The 16265-nt window shown below is 38.4% G+C and overlaps 1 pseudogene; it reads left to right on the top strand.

Moving 5' to 3' along the window:
* Positions 1 to 15906, top strand: part of LOC131831208 (protein FAM98A-like) — a 175407-nt pseudogene extending 159501 nt beyond the window's left edge.
* The last annotated feature ends 359 nt before the right edge of the window (positions 15907 to 16265 follow it).

Genomic DNA, 16265 nt, shown 5'->3' with positions numbered 1-16265 from the left:
CATGCAGAATGTAAAAGGTTGTGGTTCTAGAGAGTGCTAGCTGGCATCCACACCAGACTCTTGCACATGTGACACCTCCCAGAAACTCTCACACACTTGGTGACCTAGGGACCAAGGCATGGATGCTTTACTGCACTCTCTCTGGCACTGCAGCAGTGGTGGCCACCCTGGGTCTGTGGGCTTAAGCCCATGCCCTAACCATCCAATTCCACCAATTTCCCCTTAAGATCTTTTGATCTTTTTGAGTGATTTTAACCAGACTCCAAGTTGGTCTCCAATCACAGGGCACTCTTGTATTGGGGTATTACTTTCCAATGGGTCACTTCTGGTGGCTCCCTCCCCATTTTGTTTATCTTCAGATATCAGTCCAACATTCCCATTCTGCTTTACCTGTCCACTGGTGTCTTCTGCCCCCACAGATACAGAAGTGTATAATCCTACATCTCAGGCTGATTTCATGGGTATACAGAGTGTTCTAGTAGATAATCAGCTCACTTTAGGGGACCAGTTGAAACAGCATCTCTTACTTCTCTGCCATCTTGTCCCCCTCCTCATGATCTGGTTTCAGTAAAGAGACAATTTTAAAAACAACAAGAAAAAAAGAAAACAGTTTTATACAAGGGGAACCCCATAAGACTTTCAGTTGACTTTTCATCAGAAACATCACAGCCCAGAGGAGAGTGGTTAACGTAATGAAGAAAAGGGAAAAAAAAAAAAAAAAAAAAAAAAAACCGGAGGAGTCAAGATGGCGGAGAAGTAGCAGGCTGAGACTACTTCAAATAGCCGGAGATCAGCTAGATAGCTTATCTAAAGATTGCAAACACCTGAAAATCCATCCGCAGATCGAAGAGAAGAAGAACAGCCATTCTGGAAACAGAAAAGCAACCACTTTCTGAAAGGTAGACTGGCGGAGAAGTGAATCCAAAGCGACGGGAAGATAGACCCCGGGGGGAGGGGCCGGCTCCCGGCAAGCGGCAGAGCAACCGCGCACAAAATCAGAACTTTTAAAAGTTTGTTCCGCTGAGGGACATCGCTCCAGAGGCTAAACCGGGGCGAAGCCCACGTGGGGTCAGCGTGGCCTCAGGTCGCGCAGGGTCACAGAAAGATCGGGGGTGTCTGAGTGTTGCAGAGCTTGCGGGTATTGGAACGGGAAAGCCGGCTACAGAGACAGAGCCGACAGTAAGCTCGCAGCGTGGGGTGACCTTGAACCGGTCGCAGGCTCAGTGAGCTCGGAGCGAGCCAGAGGTCAGGCAGACGGGAGTAACTCGGCGCTGGTCTCTGAAGGCGCACTGAGGAGTGCGGCCCTGGGCTCTTGGCTCCTCCGGGCCAGAGACCAGGAGGCCGCCATTTGTATTCCCGTCCTCCGGAACTCTACGGAAAGCGCTCAGGAAACAAAAGCTCCTGAAAGCAAACCCGAGCAGATTACTCACCCCGGCCCCGGGTAAGGGCAGTGTAATTCCGCCTGGGGCAAAGACACCTGAGAATCACTACAACAGGCCCCTCCCCCAGAAGATCAACAAGAAATCCAGCCAAGACCAAGTTCACCAACCAAGGAGTGCGGTTTCAATACGAAGGAGAGCAGCAGAATTCCAGAGGAGGAGAAAGCCAAGCACGGAACTCATGGATTTTTCCCTGTGATTTTTTTTAGTCTTGCAGTTAATTTAATGTTTTTCTTTTTCATTTTTTGTTTTTTCTTTTCTCCCCTTCGGGTAAAATTTTTTTTTAACTGTTACCTTTTCCTTTTTTAACGATTTTTTACTAGTTTATCTAATATATATATTTTATCTTTTTTATATTTTTCTTAGGTGTTTTCTTTTTTTAATTCTTTTCTTTTCTTTTTTCTTTTTTTTTCTTTCTTCCTTTTTGAACCTTTTTTATCCACTTTCTCCCCTCTCACGATTTTGGATCTCTTCTAATTTGGTTAAAGCACATTTTCCTGGGGTTGTTGCCACCCTTTTAGTATTTTACTTGCCCCTTCATATACTCTTATCTGGACAAATGACAAAACGGAAAAATTCAACACAAAAAAAAGAACAAGAGGCAGTACTGAAGGCTAGGGACCTAATCAATACAGACATTGGTAATATGTCAGATCTAGAGTTCAGAATGACAATTCTCAATGTGCTAGCCGGGCTCAAAAAAGGCATGGAAGATATTAGAGAAACCCTCTCGAGAGATATAAAAGCCCTTTCTGGAGAAATAAAAGAACTAAAATCTAACCATGTTGAAATCAAAAAAGCTATCAATGAGGTGCAATCAAAAATGGAGGCTCTCACTGCTAGGATAAATGAGGCAGAAGAAAGAATTAGTGATATAGAAGACCAAATGACAGAGAATAAAGAAGCTGAGCAAAAGAGGGACAAACAGCTACTGGACCACGAGGGGAGAATTCGAGAGATAAGTGACACCATAAGATGAAACAACATGAGAATAATTGGGATTCCAGAAGAAGAAGAAAGAGAGAGGGGAGCAGAAGGTATACTGGAGAGAATTTTGGGGGAGAATTTCCCCAATATGGCAAAGGGAACGAGCATTAAAATTCAGGAGGTTCACAGAACGCCCCTCAAAATCAACAAGAATAGGCCCACACCCCGTCACCTAATAGTAAAATTTACAAGTCTCAGTGACAAAGAGAAAATCCTGGAAGCAGCCCGGGAAAAGCAGTCTGTAACATACAATGGTAAAAATATTAGATTGGCAGCTGACTTATCCACAGAGACCTGGCAGGCCAGAAAGAGCTGGCATGATATTTTCAGAGCACTAAACGAGAAAAACATGCAGCCCAGAATACTATATCCAGCTAGGCTATCATTGAAAATAGAAGGAGAGATTAAAACCTTCCAGGACAAACAAAAACTGAAAGAATTTGCAAACACCAAACCAGCTCTACAGGAAATATTGAAAGGGGTCCTCTAAGCAAAGAGAGAGCCTTCCAGTTGTAGATCAGAAAGAAACAGAGACCATAAACAGTAACAGTCACCTTAAAGGCAATAGAATGGCACTAAATTCATATCTGTCAATAGTTACCCTGAATGTAAAAGGGCTAAATGCCCCTGTCAAAAGACACAGGGTATCAGAATGGATACAAAACCAAAACCCATCTATATGTTGCCTCCAAGACACGCATTTTAAGCCCGAAAACACCTCCAGATTTAAAGTGAGGGGGTGGAAAAGAATTTACCATGCTAATGGACATAAGAAGAAAGCAGGAGTGGCAATCCTTATATCAGATCAATTAGATTTTAAGCAAAAGACTATAATAAGAGATGAGGAAGGACACTATATCATACTCAAAGGGTCTGTCCAACAAGAAGATTTAACAATTTTAAATATCTATGCCCCCAACGTGGGAGCAGCCAACTATATAAACCAATTAATAACAAAATCAAAGAAATACATCAACAATAATACAATAATAGTAGGGGACTTTAACACTCCCCTGCTGAAATGGACAGATCATCCAAGTAAAAGATCAGCAAGTAAATAAAGGCCTTAAACGACACACTGGACCAGATGGACATCGCAGATATATTCAGAATATTACATCTCACAGCAACAGAATACACGTTCTTCTCTAGTGCACATGGACATTCTCCAGAATAGATCATATCCTCAGTCCTAAATCAGGACTAAACCGGTATCAAAAGATTGGGATCATTCCCTGCATATTTTCAGACCACAATGCTCTAAAGCTAGAACTCAACCACAATAGGAAGTTTGAAAAGAACCCAATTACATGGAGACTAAACAGCATCCTTCTAAAGAATGAATGGGTCAACCGGGAAATTAAAGAAGAATTGAAAAAAATCATGGAAACAAATGATAATGAAAATACAACGGTTCAAAATCTGTGGGACACAACAAAGGCAGTCCTGAGAGGAAAATATATAGCGGTACAAGCCTTTCTCAAGAAACAAGAAAGGTCTCAGGTACACAACCTAACCTTAAACCTAAAGGAGCTGGAGAAAGAACAAGAAAGAAACCCTAAGCCCAGCAGGAGAAGAGAAATCATAAAGATCAGAGCAGAAATCAATGAAATAGAAACCAAAAAAATAATAGAACAAATCAATGAAACTAGGAGCTGGTTCTTTGAAAGAATTAATAGAATTGATAAACCCTTGGCCGGACTTATCAAAAAGAAAAGAGAAAGGACCCAAATAAATAAAATCATGAATGAAAGAGGAGAGATCACAACTAACACCAAAGAAATACAAACTATTATAAGAACATACTATGAGCAACTCTACGCCAATAAATTTGACAATCTGGAAGAAATGGATGCATTCCTAGAGACATATAAACTACCACAACTGAACCAGGAAGAAATACAAAGCCTGAACAGACCCATAACCAGTAAGGAGATTGAAACAGTCATTAAAAATCTCCAAACAAACAAAAGCCTGGGGCCAGACGGCTTCCCGGGGGAATTCTACCAAACATTTAAAGAAGAAATAATTCCTATTCTCCTGAAACTGTTCCAAAAAATACAAATGGAAGGAAAACTTCCAAACTAATTTTATGAGGCCAGCATCACCTTGATCCCAAAACAGGACAAGGATCCCACCAAAAAAGGGAGCTATAGACCAATATTCTTGATGAACACAGATGCGAAAATACTCAACAAAATACTAGCCAGTAGGATTCAACAGTACATTAAAAGGATTATTCACCACGACCAAGTAGGATTTATTCCAGGGCTGCAAGGTTGTTTCAACATCTGCAAATCAGTCAATGTGATACAACACATCAATAAAAGAAAGAACAAGAACCATATGATACTCTCAATAGATGCTGAAAAAGCATTTGACAAAGTACAGCATCCCTTCCTGATCAAAACTCTTCAAAGTGTAGGGATAGAGGGAACATACCTCAATGTCATCAAAGCCATCTATGAAAAACCCACCGCAAATATCATTCTCAATGGAGAAAAACTGAAAGCTTTTCCGCTAAGGTCAGGAACACGGCAGGGATGTCCATTATCACCACTGCTATTCAACATAGTACTAGTGGTCCTAGCCTCAGCAATCAGACAACAAAAGGAAATTAAAGGCATCCAAATCGGCAAAGAAGAAGTCAAATTATCACTCTTCAAAGATGATATGATACTCTATGTGGAAAACCCAATAGACTCCACTCCAAAACTGCTAGAACTTGTACAGGAATTAAGTAAAGTGTCAGGATATAAAATCAATGCACAGAAATCAGTTGCATTTCTCTACACCAACAGCAAGACAGAGGAAAGGGAAATTAAGGAGTCAATCCCATTTACAATTGCACCCAAAACCATAAGATACCTAGGAATAAACCTAACCAAAGAGACACAAAATCTATTCTCAGAAAACTATAAAGTACTCATAAAAGAAATTGAGGAAGACACAAAGAAATGGAAAAATGTTCCATGCTCCTGGATTCTAAGAATAAATATTGTGAAAATGTCTATGCTACCTAAAGCAATCTACACATTTAATGCAATTCCTATCAAAGTACCATCCATCTTTTTCAAGGAAATGGAACAAATAATGCTAAAATTTATATGGATCCAGAAAAGACCTCGAATATCCAAAGGGATATTGAAAGAGAAAGCCAACGTTGGTGGCATCACAATTCCGGACTTCAAGCTCTATTACAAAGCTGCCATCATCAAGACAGCATGGTACTGGCACAAAAACAGACACATAGATCAATGGAACAGAATAGAGAGCCCAGAAATAGACCCTCAACTCTATGGTCAACTAATCTTCGACAAAGCAGGAAAGAATGTCCAATGGAAAAAAGACAGCCTCTTCAATAAATGGTGCTGGTAATACTGGACAGCCACATGCAGAAAAATGAAATTGGACCATTTCCTTACACCACACACAAAAATAGACTCAAAATGGATGAAGGACCTCAATGTGCGAAAGGAATCCATCAAAATCCTTGAGGAGAACACAGGCAGCAACCTCTTCGACCTCTGCCGCAGCAACATATTCCTAGGAACAATGCAAAAGGCAACGGAAGCAAGGGCAAAAGTGAACTATTGCGATTTCATCACGATCAAAGCTTTTGCACAGCAAAGGAAACAGTTAACAAAATCAAAAGACAACTGACAGAATGGGAGATGATATTTGCAAACGACATATCAGATAAAGGACTAGTGTCCAGAATCTATAAAGAACTTAGCAAACTCAACACCCAAAGAACAAATAATCCAATCAAGAAATGGGCAGAGGACATGAACAGACATTTCTACAAAGAAGACATCCAGATGGCCAACAGACACATGAAAAAGTGCTCCATATCACTCGGCATCAGGGAAATACAAATCAAAACCACAATGCGATATCACCTCACACCAGTCAGAATGGCTAAAATCAACAAGTCAGGAAATGACAGATATTGGCGAGGATGCGGAGAAAGGGGAACCCTCCTACACTGTTGTTTCCATGATTTTTTTCAATTCTTCTTTAATTTCCCGGTTGACCCATTCATTCTTTAGAAGGATGCTGTTTAGTCTCCATGTAATTGGGTTCTTTTCAAACTTCCTATTGTGGTTGAGTTCTAGCTTTAGAGCATTGTGGTCTGAAAATATGCAGGGAATGATCCCAATCTTTTGATACTGGTTGAGTCCTGATTTAGGACTGAGGATGTGAGCTATTCTGGAGAATGTTCCATGTGCACTAGAGAAGAATGTGTATTCTGTTGCTTTGGGATGAAATGTTCTGAATATATCTGCGATGTTCATCTGGTCCAGTGTGTCATTTAAGGCCTTTATTTCCTTGCTGATCTTTTACTTGGATGATCTGTCCATTTCAGTGAGGGGAGTGTTAATGTCCCCTACTATTATTGTATTATTGTTTATGTGTTTCTTTGATTTTGTTATTAATTGGTTTATATAGTTGGCTGCTCCCACGTTGGGGGCATAGATATTTAAAATTGTTAAATCTTCTTGTTGGACAGACCCTTTGAGTATGATATAGTGTCCTTCTTCATCTCTTATTATTGTCTTTGGCTTAAAATCTAATTGATCTGATATAAGGATTGCCACTCCTGCTTTCTTCTTATGTCCATTAGCATGGTAAATTCTTTTCCACCCCCTCACTTTAAATCTGGAGGTGTCTTCGGGCTTAAAATAAGTGTCTTGGAGGCAACATATAGATGGGTTTTGTTTTTTTATCCATTCTGATACCCTGTGTCTTTTGACAGGAGCATTTAGCCCATTAACATTCAGGGTAACTATTGAGAGATATGAATTTAGTGCCATTGTATTGCCTGTAAGGTGACTGTTACTGTTTATGGTCTCTGTTCCTTACTGATCTACCACTTGTAGGCTCTCTCTTTGCTTAGAGGACCCCTTTCAATATTTCCTGTAGAGCTGGTTTGGTGTTTGCAAATTCTTTCAGTTTTTGTTTGTCCTGGAAGGTTTTAATCTCTCCTTCTATTTTCAATGATAGCCTAGCTGGATATAGTATTCTGGGCTGCATGTTTTTCTCGTTTAGTGCTCTGAAAATATCATGCCAGCTCTTTCTGGCCTGCCAGGTCTCTGTGGATAAGTCAGCTGCCAATCTAATATTTTTACCGTTGTATGTTACAGACTTCAATACCTATTCTTCCCAATCATCCTACAAGGAGAGACTTGCCCTGATATTGAAACCAGATAAAGAAATTAGAAAAAATGAAACTACAGGACAGTATCTCTGATGTACACAAGTGGAAATATCCTCAAAAAATATTAGCCAACCGAATTCTATAATACATTAAAAAACAACTCACTACAATGAAATGAGTTTATTCCAGTAATTAAGAATGGAGCATAACAAAAAGCATGGAGGACATGGGGAGTTAGAGAGAAGGGGGAGGGGTAAATTGGAAGGGGAGGTGAATCATGAGAGACTATGGACTCTGAAAAACAATCTGAGGGGCTTGAAGTGGTGGCGGGGGTGAGAGGTCAGGGTACCAGGTGGTGGTTATTATAGAGGGTACGGATTGCATGGAGCACTGGGTGTGGTGAAAAAATAATGATACTTTTATGCTGAAAATAAATAAATGAAAAAAAAAGAATGGGTATATATTTATAAATCAATCTATATTACATTGCATTTTCAGAAAAAGATAAAAAGGTGCATAAAAAGCAAAGTACAACATCTATTCATGACAAAATCTCAGAATCAAAGTAGGTTTTGAGGAAACATGCCTCAACATAATACGATACATAAGAGAAACCCATAACTATCATCATACATGGTGAAAATCTAAGGGCTCTTACTCTACAATGAAGAATAAGATAAGGATGTCCACTCTCACCACTTTTATTCAACATACTGGAGTTCCTACCAATCAGACAAGAAAAGGACATAAAAGGCATCTATTTTGGTAAAGCAGAAGTAAAACTTTCACTATTTTCAAATATATAACCCTATACCTAGAAAAGCCCAAAGACTCCACCAAAAATCTGCTAGAACTGATAAATGGATTCAGAAACTCACAGAAAACAAAATTAATATACAGAACTCATTTGCATTTTACACATTAATAATGAAGTAGAAGAAAGAAAAAATTATAAAACAAACCCCTTGGGGCGCCTGGGTGGCTCAGTGGGTTGAAGCCTCTGCCTTCAGTTCAGGTCATGATCCCAGGGTCCTGAGATCGAGCCCCACATCAGGCTTTCTGCTCATCAGGGAGCCTGCTTCCTCCTCTCTCACTGCCTGCGTGTCTGCCTACTTGTGGTCTCTGTCTGTCAAATAAATAAATAAATTCTTTAAAAAAAAAAAAAAAAAGAAAAGAAAACAATCCCCTTCACAATTGCACCAAAAATAATAAAATACCTAAGAATGAACTAAACCAAGGAGGTAAAGTACTCATTTTCTGAATACTGTATAGTATTGACTAAAGAATTTGAAAATGACACCAACAAATGGAAAGATATTCCAAGCTCATGTACTGGAAGAACCAATATTGTTAAAATGTAGTATGCAAATAAATCTACAAATTTAATGCAATCCTTATAAAAATACCAATAGAATTTTTCACAGAACTAGAAAAAAATATTCTAAAATTTGTATGGAACTGCAAAATACCCCAATTGCAAAGCAATCTTGAGAACAAGAACAAAGACGGAGGTATACAATCGCAGTTACCATATATAGTACAAAGCTTTAGTAATCAAAACAACACGATACTGGCAGAAACATAGATACATAGGTCAATGGAACAGAATAACAATGCTTATTCTTCCAATCCATTAGCATGACATGTGTTTCCATCTCTGTGTCTTCCTTAATTTCTGTAGATTCTCGAGTATAGGTCCTTTACCTCTTTGGTTAGATTTATTCCTAGGTGCCTTATGGGTTTTGGTGTTATTGTAAATGAAATCAATTTCTTAATTTCTTAATTTCTCTTTCTTCTGTTACATTGTTAGTGTATAGAAATGTGACTGATTTCTGCCCATTGATTTTGTATCCTGTTACATTGCTGAATTACCATATGGAATCTAGTAATTTGGGGTTGGACTCCTTTCGGTTTTCCATGTAAAGTACCGTGTCATCTGTGAAGAGAGAGAATTTGACTTCTTGCCAATTTGAGGACATTTTATCTCTTTTCATTGTTTGATTGCTGAGGCTAAGACTTCTAGTACTATGTGGAACAGAAGAGGTGAGAGTGGGCATCCCTCTCGTGTTCCTAACCTTAAGGGGAAAACTCTGTTTTCCCCCATTGAGAACGATATTTGCTGTGAGCTTTTCACAGATGGCTTTTGTGATATTGAGGTATATTCCCTCTATCCCTATACTTTGAAGAGTGTTAATCAGGAAAGGATGCTGTATTTTGTCAAATACATTGTCTGTCAATTGAGAGGATCATATGGTTCTTACTTCTTTTATTTATGCAACTTATCACTTTGATTATTTGCAATTATTGAACCACACTTACATCCCAAGAAAAAATTCCACCTGGTCATGGTGAATAATCCTTTTAACGGACTGTTGGATCTTACTGCTTAGGATCTTATTGAGTATTTTAGCATCAGGGATATTGGTTTGTAATTCTTTTTGATGGGGTCTTTGTCTGTTTTTGGGATCAGGGTAATGTTGGCCTCATAGGATGAGACAGGAGGTTCCCCTTCAATTTCAGTTTTTTTTTTGAAACAGTTTCTGTAGAGTAGGTATTATTTCTTCTTCAAATATTTGGTAGAATTCCATTTGGAAGCCATCTGGTCTTAGGCTCTTGGTGTTGGGGAGCTTTTTGATGACTCCTTCAATTTCCTTGCTGATTATTAGTCTGTTGAGATTGTCTATTCTTGTTTCAGTTTAGTAGTTTATAAGTTTCCAGGAATGCATCCATTTCTTCCAGGTTGCTTAATTGTTGACATACAGTTCCTGGTAAAAAAAAAAAAAAAAAAAAAACTTTTAATTTTTGTTTCTATTTACTCAGTATTAGTCATGATCTCTCCCCTTTCACTCATGATTTTATAGATTTGGGTCCTTTCTCTTCTGGATAAGTCTGGCCAGTGCTTTTCCGATCTTATTAATTCTTTTTTTTTTTTTTTTTTTTTTTTTTTTTTTTTTTTTTTACTTCCATGCAAACATCCTTTATTCTTTTAACAAAAATGGAATCATTCCACATACAATTTTGTAACTTCTCTTTTCACTTAGCATATTATGAAGAACATTTACATATTATTAAATGTTCTTTTTAAAAAATGTTTTCAATTTATTTATTTTCAGAAAAACAGTATTCATTATTTTTTCACCACACCCAGTGCTCCATGCAATCCATGTCCTCTATAATACCCACCACCTGGTACCCCAACCTCCCACCACCCCACCACTTCAAACCCCTCAGATTGTTTTTCAGAGTTCATAGTCTCTCATGATTCACCTCCTTTTCCAATTTACCCCAACTCTCTTTTCCTCTCTAACACCCCTTGTCCTCCATATTTGTTATGCTCCACAAATAAGTAAAACCATATGATAATTGACTCTCTCTGCTTGACTGATTTCACTCAGCATAATCTCTTCCAGTCCCGTCCATGTTGCTACAAAAGTTGGGTATTCATCCTTTCTGATGGAGGCATAATACTCCATAGTGTATATGGACCACATCTTCCTTATCAATTCGTCCATTGAAGGGCATCTTGGTTCTTTCCACAGTTTGGCGACTGTAGCCATTGCTGCTATAAACATTGGGGTACAGATGGCCCTTCTTTTCACGACATCTGTATCCTTGGGGTAAATACCCAGGAGTGCAATTGCAGGGGCATAGGGAAGCTCTATTTTTAATTTCTTGAGGAATCTCCACACTGTTCTCCAAAGAGGCTGCACCAACTTTCATTCCCACCAACAGTGTAAGAGGGTTCCCCTTTCTCCACATCCTCTCCAACACATGTTGTTTCCTGTATTGCTAATTTTGGTCATTCTAACTGGTGTAAGGTGATATCTAAATGTGGTTTTAATTTGAATCTCCCTGAGGGCTAATGATGATGAACATTTTTTCATGTGTCTGGTAGCCATTTGTATGTCTTGACTGGAGAAGTGTCTGTTCATATCTTCTGCCCATTTTATGATATGTTTGCCTGTTTTGTGTGTGTTGAGTTTGAGGAGTTCATTATAGATCCTGGATGCCAACCTCTTGTCTGTACTGATCTTATTAATTCTTTCAAAAAACTATCTTCCACTTTCATTGATCTGTTCTACTGTTTTTCTGGTTTCCATCTCATTGATTTCTGTCCTAATCTTTATACTTTCACTTCTCCTGCTAAGTTTAAGCTTTATTTGTTATTCTTCCTCCAGGTCCTTTAAGTGTAAGTTTAGCTTGTGTATTTGGGATTTTTCTAATTTTTTTGAGAGATGCTTGGGTGACTATGTATTTCCCTCTGAGGACCACCTTTGTAGTATCCCATAGATTTTGAACTGATGTGCTTTCATTCCCACTGGTTTAATGAATTGTTTAAGTTTTTCTTTAATTTCTTGGTCGACCCATTTATTCTTTAGCAAGATGTTCTTTAACTTCCAAGTGTTTGAGTTTCTCCCAAATAACTTCATGTGGTTGAGTACCAGTTTCACAGCACTCTGGTCTGAAATGCAGGGAATAATCTCAATCTTTTGGTGTCAGTTGAGACCTAATTTGTGACCCAGTATGTGATCTATTCTGAAGAAAGTTCCATGTGTGTTCTAGAAGAATGTGTATCCTCTTTTTTTAGGAGGCAATGTTCTGTATAGACGTCTACAAAGTCCATCTAGTCCAAAGTGTCTTTCAAAGCTCTAGTTTCATTTTTGATCTACTTAGAGGATCTGTCCATTGCTGTGAGTGGAGTGTTGAGGTGTCCTACAATTAATGTGTTCTTATCAATGTTTTTCTTTATTTTAGTTATCAATTGGTTTATATAATTGACTCCTTCCATGTCTGGGGCAGATATTTACAGTTGTTGGATCTTCTTGTTGAATAGACCCTTTAAATATGATATGATATCCCTCTGCATCTCTTACTACAGTCTTTGGTTTAAAATCTAATTTGTCTGATCTGAGGATTGCTACCCCAGCTTTCTTTTGATGTCCATTATTGTGGTAAATATTTCTCCATTCCCTTACTTTCAATCTGGAGGTGTTTTTAGGTTCAAAGTGATCCTCTTGAAGACAGCCTATGGATAGATCCTGCTTTTTTACTCAATCTGCCACCCTGTGTCTTTCAGTTGGAGCATTAAGCTCATTTACATTCAGAATAACTATTGAAAGATTTGAATTTAGTGTTGTATTGCCTGTAAAGTCCCTGTTTCTGTTGTAAAGTCTCTGTTTCTTTCTGGCCTAGGTGACTCTTGGTGTCTCTTTTTGTTTACATGGTCTCCCTTAATATTTCTTGCAGGGCTGGCTTGGTGGTCACATAGTCTTTCTATTTCTGCCTGTCCTGAAATCTCTTTATCTATCCATCCATTCTGAATGACAGCCTGGTTGGATAAAGTATTCTTGCTTGCAAGCTCTTCTCATTCAGTACCTTGAATATGTCTGCCAGCCCTTTCTGATTTGCCAGGTCTCTGTGGACATGTCTGATGTTATTCTGATGTTCCACCCTCCCTATGTAAGGAAACTCCTCTCCCTGGCTACTCTTAGAATAGCTTCTTTGGCTTTAAAATTTGAAGTTTTACTATTATATTTCAGGGTGTTGATCTATTTTTATTGATTTTTGGGGAGATCCTCTCTGTCTCTTGGAGTTGAATGCTTGTTTCCTTCCCCAAATCGAGAAGCTCTCAGCTATGATGCTTAAATATATCTTCTAGCTCTCTCTCACTTTCCATCCCCTTGGGGATTCCAACAATTCTGACATTGGAATGTTTAGTGGCATCATTAATCACTCTAAGCCTTTTTTCATGTGCTACTAGTAGCCTATCACTGTTTTCCTCAACTTAAATCCTTTCCATCAGCTTATCTTCTAGATCATTAATCTCTCTTCTGCCTCATTTACCCTGACTGTTAGAGGACCCAGTTTAGACTGCATCTACATAGCATTTTTAAGTTTGGCCTGATTAGGTGTCATTTCTGCTCTTAGAGATTTTATATCATCACTAATGCTCTTTTCATTTTTTAATATTTAATTATTACCTTTTAACATCTCAGTTTAATTTTATTTTTTTCAGTTTTCCAAGATTCATTGTTTATGCACCACACCCAGTGCTCCATGCAATATGCTCTTTTCAAATATACCTATTGACTTTATGATTGCTCTCCTGAATTCTAACTCTGATATATTGCTTATATCCATATCGATTAGTTCTGTGGCAGAGGACATTGTCTCTATTTCTTTTCTTTGTTGAGAGTTCCTCCTCCTAGCCATTATGTTGAGGGATGGTGGATTGAATGAGCAGAGTCCAAAATATCAACAATGACCCAACAACACGCTAGCAAAATCCGGTGTGATCAGAAGCCACCATGAAAAACAAAGCCAAAATGAAACACAAAAGTAAAATCTAATAATTAAAAAAAAAATAAAAAGACTGTAGGGGAATGGGGACTATAATCTCCCCTTGTGGACAAAACAGGTGTTTCAGCTCTTCCTGGGTGTATTTTGGTCTGTTGTTAAAGTACATTACATCTCAAAATTACAAGGAAGGTAAGAATTGTATATATATAAAGGTAAATTTGAATTCGGTGAAAAAGTGACTAAAATAAATCTTATCTATAAAAATACAGGTTTAAAAATACATGTTAAAAAGCGACTATGAGATATAAATTGATATAATAAACATCTAGCTGAAATGAGGAGAAGTTTAAAAAAAAAAAGAAAAAGCATAAGAAACAGAAAAGAAATAAAAGGGAAATGTTATCTGAAAAATAAGTCATGAGGCCACACCTAGAGCTCAATATACTGTTTTACCCTGGCATTGGGTATCTATTAAAAGGATCATACAGTTCATATATTTTCTTTTATTAATGTGGTGTATCATGTTGATTGATTTGTGAATACTGAAACACCCTCTCAGCCCAGGAATAAGTCACATTTGATTGTGGTGACCTCATGGAGACTGACATTTTGGAGTCATTGGAAGATCTAGGTAATAAAGTGTCCATTTTTGGAAGATGGTGCTCTGTCTCTGGCAGAGTTTGCCAAACTCTGTGCTTAACTGGATTCTGAATTAAGAGTGTTTTGTAAACTAGAGGAAAATGTGCAAACCACTAACAGCCTGAGTGAAGCTGAAGAATTCCAGCTAGGGGTGAGTAGGCTACTAGGCAAGATGAACTGTCCATATCTATCATTAACATCTGCAGATGTGACCAAGTGCCTCAGAAGAATTGCCTCCTTTTGCTTACATACCTCATCTCAGAACTAAAAGCTACCAGAATATACTCTGTGTGAATATTCCTCCATAAAAGCTCAAGAAGGAGGCAGTAGTGAGGTCTTTCAAGTGTTGATAGGCATATATATATATATGATTAAAAAATATTAAGGGAGACATAAGCAAAAGTTCTTTCCAATCATGTGGGAAAAACTTTATTGAAGAGGTCAATTGGACCACACACTGGGAAAAGATAGAATCAATTAACAAAGCCATAGCCAATGAATATGCAGTTCAGAGAAAGCTTCTAAAAAACATTTGCATGTCAGTGTCCAGTCTTTTGAATGGTCTGACAGAGCTAATAGAAAAATCAGCAAAGGTCTACCAGACAAAAAGCTCGATTTTTTCTCCTAAAAGTACTACTTCTGTTGCTAATATTTTGACTGCAAGATAAGACTTGTTGAAGATTTTAAGGACAAGCAGTGACTCTCTAAGAGAAAAGACTGCCTGTGCCATCAATAAAGTATTGATGGGCAGGGAACCTGACAGAGGAGGTAGACCTCCACTTCCAGAGATGCCTTCCTGTTGGAAAAGGCAAGATGGCCCCTAGCAGCAAGTAGGAGGCTAAGGATGAGGGATAGATGGTTATAAAAATTCCTCATATGGAGATCAAGTATGTCATGAAAAAGGAGGAGAGAGAGGAATGTGGTGGCTATGACCATAGTAGCCATAGGGGAAGAAAATTAAATAAACATCAAAGTGCCTGGACAGGTAGAAGGAGTGGAGAAAGAGGTGGCTACCAATATGGTTTTTATTGAGATTCTGGTTTCCAGCCAGGTGCCTATCATGGTGGCCACAGTGATAGCTATCAAGGTGGTGGTTATGGTGACTTCCAAACATCTATATAAGCAGAAAGTGGATACCAGTGTGATGGATGTCAGCAGGACAATAGATACCAAGACAGTGAGCGCCATAATGATCAAGGCAGTAGTCGTGGAGAGAGAGGTGGTCACAGAGGCCAAGGTGGATGTGGAGGCCAGGGAGGAGGTTGAAGAGGAATGTAGAGCCAGAATTATCACCAAGGGGAACAATTTGAACAGTGTGTTCAGCCTGGAGTTTATTAGTATAATCATTCTGAATTTAGAGAGGAAAGAAATGCAAATTGAGGCCACAGAACCTTACACTTTGCTAGAGCTCAAGTAATAGAAACTTAGTTTCAGAATCCTGAGCCCAGCATCAATTTAGAATTAATGTGAGACCACAGGTGGAAGGCAGATTCTTGCTTGGCATAAGTATTTATAGGTCTTCACTCAATTCTGTTGCTGGGTTTACTTTTTTTTTTTTTTTTAAGGATTTATGTAACACAGTTTGATAATCTTACTTAACATCTCTCTTTTATATAAAGAACTTTTAAAAAGGCAATCAAAACTTCCTTTAATTGATCAGTAGATTAATTCCACAGTCAGAATATGCATTTTTTAGGAAGAAATTACTTGAATAAGTAGTTTTAAAAAAGAAGTTTTGG

The sequence above is a fragment of the Mustela lutreola genome, chromosome 1, assembly GCF_030435805.1.
Source record: "Mustela lutreola isolate mMusLut2 chromosome 1, mMusLut2.pri, whole genome shotgun sequence".
In the NCBI taxonomy this organism is placed as follows: Eukaryota; Metazoa; Chordata; class Mammalia; order Carnivora; family Mustelidae; genus Mustela; species Mustela lutreola.
This window is presented reverse-complemented; position numbering and strand designations above follow the sequence as displayed.